Here is a 10,930-nt window from a genome sequence, read left to right on the forward strand (position 1 = left end):
AGAAGGAGAAGGAGAAGGAGAAGGAGAAGGAGAAGGAGAAGGAGAAGGAGAAGAGGAAGAAGATTGAACCTTTTCTTTACATAATGCATCTATGCTTTCACTGTTGCTTAATACTTTTTTCTCTTCTACAGTGGCTGTGGATTTGATTTCACTGTGCAATTGAGTGAAACAGGTATTTCAGTGATGAATATCTAAAATCAATAAGCTATGAGGAATCAAATGTACTGGGGGTAATTATTTGAAGTAAAGCATATTTCAAATTTTAGTCAGAGTATCACTAAAATCATGTACTGCAGGGTCATAATGACCCATTAAGATCAGTTCAATGATGCTGCAAAAGAGAAATAGTCAGGAAATTGCCGTTCCTGCAAGTGACATTAAAAGAATGTATATTTATGCAACATACATGTATATTTATGCTAGCTTTTATTGAAACTTGAAATAACTTGAAATAACAAATTTTGGGGAAAAAAATGGAAAACTTTGCATAAAATTTCTATTCAGTCAAAAAGCCTTTTTCTTCTTGGAAAACATTTTGGCAGGAGTTCTTACCATATACACTGAAATGCATTTTGAAACACTAAAAATTAGGTTTGGATATGACATAATTCTAATGAAATCCTTTGGAAAAAGAGGAATTTTGCCAACAAAAATGTAATAAAGAAGTTAGGTTTTACAAACAAAAGCACTTTATATTACAAGCCATATGTCCAGTGCCCTCTCTGATGATTCTTGGCATCCAAAGTATGCATACCTATACATAGATGTAAATCCCCAGTCGTTTGACAGAATCAGAACAACACTTAGAGGTTCAATTTTATTCCTAAATTGTCTGGAATATGTTGGCCATGTATGCATACAGTCAGTGACCTCATTTTAAAAATTACAGAGCATTTATTTTCCATGAGTATCAGTAGATGGTGATAGCACAGAATAGCTCTTAAAACCACACCCAATAACATAATCATAAAGATACATAAAGATACTTTGGACAGAAATTTTGCCCAGTATAGTGTTATTTTTTTTAAAGTTCCAGTATGTTGTCATGGAATTTAAATTACAGGACTGAATTGAAGAGTTAACTATAAAATACATATCCTATAGATGGAGTTGAAAACTGCATTGCAGTAGCATGAAATATTATACATTTGGCAAAAGTGCTTAGCTACTGCTTGCGTGTGTCTTCTCCTATTGGTCTTACTCCAGATGAAAAATGTCTTCTAAGTGTTTCTTCAAGAAGTCTGAAATAGATAGACATATAGGGGATGCTACCCTGCCATCAGATAGCCTGCTTCCTTAGTTCAGTATCTCCCCATCCACGGGGGTCAGTTCCCTGGGAAGTGTGCTTTTGGTTCATACCCTACATCATCCCAGAAAACTCATTGTTACAAAAATGGAGTCAAGCTGTGTCAATGAGTCTACCAGTTTCCTGGAAGTTAGTAGTAATACAGTGTTTCCCACTTGCATCATTTTGTATGGACAATATAGCCTTGCATGAGGGAAAACGTCTGCCCACTGCTTCCCTCTCTATTCTACCGCTTAGATTTCCTCAGTGGAGCTGGGCCCCAAAACCTGTTCACAGCAAGCCCAGGGAAAACTGTGAAGCCTACAGTAACACTGCTGTATCAGAATAAAATGCTGGGAATCAGAAGGGTAGCTAAATTCCCTGGGTTTCCTTGACTAGTGGAGATTGAAGCAGCTGCAAAGAAGACCAATTTCAAAGCTATAAAAGAGAAACCCTCAGAAACCCAAAAAGCATTTGGGAATATTTTTTTTCAGAAAAGGTGAGCTGACAATTCTTTGTAGGCAGCTGTTCTATTTCTTAGTACTAATATATCTCACAATTGTGCTTATATAACTCATGTTACACAGAAAAATATGTGTATTCATTTACAAAATTATACCAAGTACCATTGCGGTTACCTAGGTTCAGCTACTTAAAAGTTAGATATCTATGCTACTTATTTATGTGCCTTCCTGATGGAAAGAGGGAAATGCTTGCAGCAGAAAGTTCATGACTCTATTGTTAGACATCAGTGTTGGGGTATTGCCTCATGGAGGTACCCACTCTTCCCTGAGACTGTTTTGGTCTCTGAGGAAGTCTCATCCAAAATTACAACAATTTCTGTATCACTTATTTAAGACCAATCTATTGAAGGGTTATGTTATGGAAAAATAGACCATATTTAAAAATAAAAAGTCAGCTGAGCAATACAGATCAGTTACTGCAGATTCCTAGTGATATTCATTCTACGTTTTCCTCACCAAGGCTAAGCACAAGTGATCTGCTCTATTTGACCTTGGTGGAACAAGCTGGAATCTTACCATTTTGTCTGCTGGTAAATATGACACAAAGTTTCTGTGAACTAAAAGAAAAATCACTTGGATTTTTATATCCTGTTGAGAAATTCCATTTACTCCATTAACGTTATGTTTGCTTTTAGATGAAGCTCAGGCACATGGTGTGACTGTTGGGGATGGTCCTATGCAAGGCTAAGGGCTGGACTCAATTATCCTTGTGGGTCCCTTCCAACTCAGCATATTCTGTGATTCTGTATGTACCTTATTGGATGAGAAGAAGTATTTAATATCTTGAATGGGGTCTAAGCAAGAATTAAAGTACACAAGTGTAATATTTTTCATCCTGTAAACCACAGCTCAGATGCTGCCTAACCCCAGAAGTGATACAACTCCATTTTTGTCTTAAAGGTCTCTAGACACCCAAACTGTTCTTCAAGATGTGCCCCAGAACTCTTCTGTCTTAACAGGCTCTGAGCCCTGGGGCTTCTTGAAATCGTATACAGCTCATTTGAACTTCACAGTTAGATCTCATCTTTCCCTTATACTCAGCACTTTTGAAATATGAGTGCTCTTTATGAGTCTCCATCTGGACCTCTCCAGATGGAAACAGCTGAAAATGCTAACAATTTTTACAAACCTTTTGCAAAGCATGTAGTGTTGATTCTCCAGAACAGCATTCAATACAATAAAATGCTTGCTAATTCTGGTCTGCCTACACAAGCCCAGAAGAACAATCTTTATTTTACTAAAATTGTATATTTAGCCTGTCACTTTTAAAATGCTTTCTTCACCTCGGAATTACTTGGAGGTTGAAAGGCTTACAACAGCTCTTCTAGTAATTGCAACCTGGTTCAAAGTCCTTGGCATTGGGCTGAGGAGAAATGTGCCAATCTGGGAAGCAGGGTCTTCTGGTGGCCTGAAGGGAAACATCGGCAGAAGGCTAAGGCACTATGGGGAAAACATTTGAAAGCTAATGGAATATGAAACAGTGCTTTATGTGTTGGTTAATATAGCACAGCATAATTTTGGTTTTCTCTGCAAAAATATTCAAGGGGAAAAAAAAAGAAATTCCCATTTTCTTCCCCGAACTTAAGTTTACAGACTTCCCACAGAAACTTAATTTAAAGGCCAGTTATGAAAGCCAGCCTATGTTTTTCACAAAGTTGTGTCTGAGTACAATTTTTCAGCTGCTGCTTTTCTGGTATGCTGAGAAGAGCTGGGCAGTTTTACACAGGTGTTGCAGTTTCATCTCATTTAAAGATTGTTTGAGTAACATGCCCTTGGGGCAGCATCTTAAGCCCTCTCTATAGGTACTGTAAAGCAGTAAATCCCATTGAGTCGCAAAGGGTGAGTCTGAATTTAGAAGCATCGAATCAACTTCTGGCCTCCACTGGCACTACAGCAACTATGTTTCTACTTGACATCCTGCAGATGCAGATGAAGATGGAAATGAATTCTGTCCAACTGCACCCAGTACCAGCACTGGGCTCACTGTATCATCATACCACTAGGAATGATTGATTCTGAAGTGAGTGGGTTTAAACTACTGGGATGAAAGGGAAAGCAGTCAGGCTCCACATGCATGAGAAGGCAGATCATTAGGAATTTTGTTGTCAGGAGACCAGAAGTCCAAAGTGTTTCTAGCTGTAAAGGCTACACCTCCTAATACATTTTTTTCCCCATCTTCCTGTGTGCCTTTTAATGGTACTTATCTCCAAGAACACATCGCTTAGAGTAAATCTGATCATTCATGTTCTTATTTTCAACTTTTTGGGCAGTATGGACCTTTCTCCATCAGCACAGACTCACTCTTTCACCAAGATATTTTTAGCTTACCATTAGAAATGTTCTTGCCTAGTTTTCTGCTAGTTTGGAAGGAAGAAAGGAGCAGGTGAAACATCCTTCAGGCTTCAGTAGATGGTCAACAATGTCTTCCAGCTGCATGAGGAGTCACAGTTTAACCTGTGTGATATACATATACACAAATGTGGAGCAAAAAGACTGTCAGACAAGTAAACTCAGCCAAAGAATCAGCTGGAACATATTACTTCAAGACTTTTCTTTTGAAATGCACAGGTTCTGCACCACTGCAAAGCCATCCCAGTAAATCATCTTTGAAAACACAGAGGGTATATCCAGATGTGTGTGCATTGTCAGATTTTACAGTTTGTTTGTACTTCATTCTACTTTAGGGGCATTTAATCTGTACATTCTCTGAAAGTCTTCTTGTTGTGCATGCCCACACCTCTAGCTAACAGAGGGAATGAGGACCTTAGAGGCAGTGTATTCTGAGAGGATGGCTTGCTCCTTGTCTTAGACACAGAAAATATATGCTGCTATAGCATTACTATGCCATGGGCAAGATAACTTACCCCAGGATGTAGATCTCCCTGGATATCACTGAACAATATATGACAAGTTGAATTGTGCTGAGGTTTATGCTGGAAGCAGTTTGGTAACTTAATTTTGTGCAGCTGAAGACATCACTTGAGATTCCTAGTGGGAATCAAAAGCTTGGGAAGGGTCTCCTAGCCTCACATGACTGTTTTAACCTGTTCTAGAATCCCACACAAGCACAGTTAGGATAATGGTACTACATAGTCTCTATCCAAAAGGACTGTGATATTAACATTTGCAAACTAGTTTTAAAAATACCTTTGATACCGTATTCTTTTACATTTTTACGTGTGGGGGTTTTTTTGTTGGTGTTATAACTAAATTTATCAGATGAGAGTTTTCATGGTATTAATAAATCTATTTATTAGTAAATATTGATAGAATATTTAGGCAATGCACCTTTCATTTTATCCCTGTTTTAAAAGATGATAGTGTTCACTGAATATAGAAAGTGTATAGAATACAATTTTATAGGGATGAAAATAAGAGTTCCATAAAGTAAACAGGAGAGTCATATGAGTTATTGTAAAAACAGAGGAAATGTATCCTCTCCAGAGTCTTTGACTGTTTTTTAAAAAGTCAACCCTGTTGAATTCTGTAATGAGAATAGACATTTTTTGTTAAATATTTGCAGAAAAAAAAATGTAGGACACAGAAAATTAGAAGAATTTTCAGCTGTGCTGTGAATGCATAACTTCCACTAGCATTGATGGTAATGAGGGCACTAGCACACTGGGGAAGCAAGCCCACTGAAATAGCTAGCCAAGCTCCCAGTCAGGCAATAGCGAATCTAGTGGGTAATGCTCTTGTTTCTACTCTACCAATAGGCAGCACCCGTTTGTGTCTCAGGGGTCTACATTAGTTTCAAAAGGGAGAGGCAGAGGCCCTTAGTCTCACTTCCATATCCTTTGATAACCTGCTGGCATTTTGATTTCAATAAAGGCTTGCCTTCTTTGTGCTCTAGCAGTAGCAAAATAACCTGCACATTTGTCGATGCTTTTAAGAGATATCCTGTGCTCCTAAATTGTTCCCTGCGATGTCTCAAAAAGGACACCAGAGGGCAGAAATGATTGACTGCTTTCCAGAGCCAGACTGGCAGGGATGCGGAGGCCAGCGTGCCCCTTTGTCCAGGCGTGAGCTATGTTTGGATGAGGCTGATGTGACCGGTGGGGTGACTTTGCACGGACAGACCTCTTCCAGGCTGGTAGGCTGAGCTGCTTCTCTACCGTTGCACTGGAGACAGGTCCTCCCTCACCTCCTCATGACTAAACTCAAACCAGATGGTACCTCCCAAAGTGAACAGACATTTCTTTCTTCATTTAGTGCAAGAGTAATAGATATAAAATGTTAAAACTCCAAAATACAACAAGTGACATGATAAATGTTATTCTGTGTCAAAGAGTCACTCAAGTATGTAAAGACTTGTTTGATATATCTTGATAAACAATCAGGCAGCTTTAAATAGCCTTAAAAGGAAAAAAGAAATTAGTACATTTTCCCTTTGAAGTTTTGACAAGGGTAGCAATCACAGATTGTACTATTTTTACTAACCTCACTAAGTATTTACATGCCTTTTTTCCAAATGTTTACTTTTTTTTTTCTTTATCCAAGACAGCTATGAGCAGACACGTAGTTACTCGCACTTTTGGGTACTCTGCAAAAAGAAACGTTGGAGAGCCTTTTGGGTATATTCTTGCATTGTCGTCTGCGTCACAGTGTAACATGTGGGCTGGATTTGCTGTGCCAAAAGGACCAAGAAGATTCTTCTGTGCTATTATTGTCACCAAGAATAACTGATTCTGCTGGCAATGGAAAATGTAGAATTTCAGCCACGATAGGTCTGATTTTTTTAATCTCATGTTTGTATGTGTATGTACAAGTATAGATGTATGGAGGGTACATGTGAGGAAAAATTGTAGCCACATCTGATTATCTTATGTACCATTAGATAACAGAAAATGCAGTGCTTTATAAATCCAAAATACCTAAACCAGAGTTTTTGTAGGGCAAAATGAGTTTTCTTCAAGCCAGACTTGTACCATTGGCAGCTGGTGGCTCTCACTCCATAGATGGAGCCTGCCATTTGTACAGCCTGTTCAGCCAAGAGCTGAGAAAGTACATCATGGATGTTGTTTCATCTCCAGATGTTCTGTGTGACAAGTCCTTGCCACAGCTCAGCTGAAACCCTTTGAGGCCAAAGCAAGACAATCTAAAAGAGTGCTACCAGTTGTATGAAAAATGCTCGATGTATTTTACATAAATTTGAACATCTGTGACGCTCAAGGAAGATTTCACGGAGTTCTGTAAATCAAATCATAGAATTTTAAAATCATTTAGGCTGGAACATGTAATTAGCTTCACAACATTATTGCATTTTTATCCACGTTTTAAATCTAAGGAGGTTGGCACAGGAAAGATAAGCAATTAGCCCTTGGGAAAAAAATATTTTATGCCCAAAAGGGAAGCAGAACCCAAGCAAGTCAAGCAGTAAACCTGCCCGTATCTTATTTTCTGTAACATCATTTTGTGGAATTACTGTTTCCAACTTGGAAAATTTGCCAACAGTAGTTGGCAAACAACAGTTCAGCGTTACAGAGGTGTTGTGCTTTACAGAAATAAAATGAGAAGGGAAATACATTTCTTCTCAGATCTCCTTCTTATAGGTATCTAATAGCAATTGACAATTCCAATAATACAAAGCATAATTTCATGAAATTCATTTTTCAGGCTTCAAAAAGAAGGAGATTGTTTTAAAGACTGTGTTCTTCTTTTTAAAAGGGTATTTGTGTCTTTCAATTTTTGATCCTGTATGATACACTTAAAACATACTTTTAGCTTTTCTCCACAACCACTAGAATTAGAAGCATCGCTATTGTTGAGAATGAGAGCTGAACTCCCTTTCAGAAAGGAAGCAGGGTTTTCTGGAAAAGGTAATTTCTATGAGGATTGTCACAGCCACCTGGCTCAGTATCATTTTTACTTCCCTAGATTAGTGGAATAAAGTTTTAAAATGTCCCCATCTCTTCATGGGCAACACGGAAACTAAACAGGATCTTTCTGCTGCTTTCAGATCACATAGCTTCTAGCTTGGATGTTCAGTGCAGGCGTCTGGGTTCTAGCTGGCTGACTGACTGGGCTGGAGACATCTTCCATGTACATGGCAGTCCCTCCTGGCCCTGGCAGACACTGTAATGCTCAGGGGCAGTGGCAACTGGAAGAAAAGCATCCCTCTGATATGGCTTGAGGATCCCATTCAGGATGTCCTAAGTTTTGTAGTACCACAATTTAGGTGTCGTTTACATGATTTTGGTGAAGCAATTGGTGCTGCTCCTTATTAGAAGTTGTGCCTTATCACACCTGTTTCAATCTTTGTTGTTACCTGGAAATGCACAGAAGCAGCTGGGCTCTGAGCAGTAGAGGTTAACACAAAAGCAGCAAGTACCCTGCCAAACATTAAGACAGTCGTCCCAAGCTCAGGGGAATGAGGCTTTGTTTCCAGATCCTAGGCTGAGCTTTGAGGCTGTTAACAAGAAACAGATTTTTTACAAGTGTCGTAATAGTAAAAAGGTTTTCAAATTTGTTTTGAAACTTTTGACACCCACCTGAAACAGCATAAACCACCTAAGAACAGATGTGTAGGTCTTCCTGCGTTAGAAGGAGTGGTCCCAATGAGATGGTTTATCAGTTGAAGGTGAAAGATGTCTGGATTAGCTGTCTGCTTCACACAGCTGTACTCAATTTTACCCTTGCTGCAAGGACGAAAAGTGGTGAGGCAGAGCAGTGGGTATTTCTGTCTGAATTCAGATGCTTCTACACACTTGTGTGGTAGGGGAATGGGTAGTGTGGGTGAGAGGTCCTACAGACAGGACCAGGAGTATCATGATAGTGGTGGATGGGCTCCAGGGCCCTTCTGAGACTTCAGAATTGCCATGATGGGCCAACAGCCCCCACATCATTCTCAGTCTCACCAATGGCAAATGGCACCATCTCAACCTAGCTGAAAGAAGGTGATTACAAACTCAGACCAACTTTCTGGAGCCAGTGGTCAAGGAGTGTGGGACAAAAGCCCTCTTGGAGGGCTGAGTCCCATTTTGGATGTGAGGCAGTGTGTACCCTTCTCAGACTGTTTGGGATGTGAGCTAACAATCTGAGCACAGGTGAGTTTTACAAAAAACGTCAGGCAACAGGCAAGCATGGTTGCTTCTGTGAAGTTTGTGCAGGTAATGCAAGAGCCCATACTAGGTTCACAATCAATTCACAATCTATTTGAAAGCATACTACCCAGTTTCAATAGTTGATAACTACTCTGTTATCAAAAATTACTAATGAACTAACAATACTTTGGGGGAATTTTGCGGGAAGGGAATGATTGTAATTCAAAAAATCCAAAAGAATCAGAAGAAATGGCACCTAACGATTGGAGATAACATGCTGCACTGAGATTTTGTTTCTACGGAAGGGAGAGAAGCAGAGCTTAGTGAGGTAAATGCATGTAGTCTCATCAAGAGTTCCTCTGCAGGGTGACTTTCCAGCTCTGTCAGATGGAAGATGCTTTCTATGGGATATCTGTAGTTATATGTTTTTTTTATACAGGATACACTTCTGCCTTCCTGATCTTTAAGATACCAGCCACCTATTAATAGCAGGAAACAAAGGTGAAAAGGTAGAGGTCCTGATTTTGTTTGTGATGTTTTTTTGGAAGAAGAGTAGAAACCCTGCTGTTTTTTACCTGCTCTGGGCAGATTCCTGGTAACTTACACACCACTGCATGATGGAGATAGACAGAAAAGAAATTGCGGAAATGTATGCACTGGTCTGGAGAGATGAAAACGTTGGTTTTACAGCACTGAGGCCAGTGGTTGCAAACATACAGAGATGTAAGCTAGAAGAGACCAGCTGGTTAGTGGTGTCCTGCTTTTTCTGAGGCTCATTCTGACTAACTAGTGTCCAACATACACAGTGGCAGCAAAGTCATGACTAAGAATGGTGAATTCCACTGGAGCTACTACTTTGTAGACTACATGATAAATTGAATTAGAGATACTCCAAAATTTTCATTTTTTATTATTAAAGATTGGATACTCCTTCAGATGTGGCAGCCTTTGGATGTTATAAGCCCTGCATTCAGGGCTTAATTCATAGCAATTTGGAAGGTCAGACCTTGGCAATGCTGTTTGAAAAACCTCCCTAAGCCAGGAACCCAAGCGTTGCTTTCATGTTCAGGTGAGATGTGGGTACATCCCATCTGTGTGACAAAGATGCTGTTGTCCCTGTCCTTTCTTTGGCCAGTACTGCCTCAACAGAGACTATCATACAAATGTTCACATTAGAGGAACTTCTCAACTCCCCGCAGACCGAAACCACTATAAGTAAAGTGGTGTGACTGCATTAACGATCTTGACACTGTTGTTTGGCAGTGTGTAATAATGAGAAAACATTTGAAACCTGACAAGCCAAAAGCACAGAATGTTCTTGCCTTACAGGTGTAAGCGCTAGGTGTCACTGCAGCCCAAGGAAAATGCAGCAGCCCAAGGAAAATGCAGCACTCCAAGGGTCCCAGAAACTGCCAGGAAAGAAGTAATTTTTTTACATTTCAGAAAAAGTTGATTTTGATGATGGTAGAGAAATAAAAGAAATAGAAAACCATGTTATAAATACTAATTTAAGTATAAATATATGATTTTTATGTAAATAGCATCTTTTATTCAGAAGAGAAACAGGTGATTTATACAGTAAATTGCTGTCTATTCTGTGATCGTTTTTTGTAGCATACAGTGATAGACCCTTCATCTCATTTCAGCTGAAGACTCCCATCTTGAAAAGGTCTGCTGTACTGAAACTGGTCAGTATTATTTTCCTAATTAGCAGCAATTTTGGATAACTAATATAACACAACTGATACAACTTAAGACAAGTTGTATCAGAAATTAAGGGGTACAAGAAATAAAGGAACGCCATTATGTAAGTACAGAGCATACTAAACCATAAACAAGCCTAAAAGAAAACAGCCATACAACTCCAACACCTCAAATTTCCTTGTTCACTCAAATTTCTTAAACTTTTTAACCTTTCCCCCCCTATTACTTTCCCTCTACATCCTAAATATCCTTATTTCTTCTACTGTCACAATCTAAATGTGTTCTGAAATAATTGCAGACATTGTGACTTGCAAAATTGAGAGTGACAAGTAAGAAATACAAATTTATACTCACAGCCAGTGTATCTTTGTATT

The sequence above is a fragment of the Corapipo altera genome, unplaced genomic scaffold, assembly GCF_003945725.1.
Source record: "Corapipo altera isolate COAL_440 unplaced genomic scaffold, ASM394572v1 2b, whole genome shotgun sequence".
In the NCBI taxonomy this organism is placed as follows: domain Eukaryota; kingdom Metazoa; phylum Chordata; class Aves; order Passeriformes; family Pipridae; genus Corapipo; species Corapipo altera.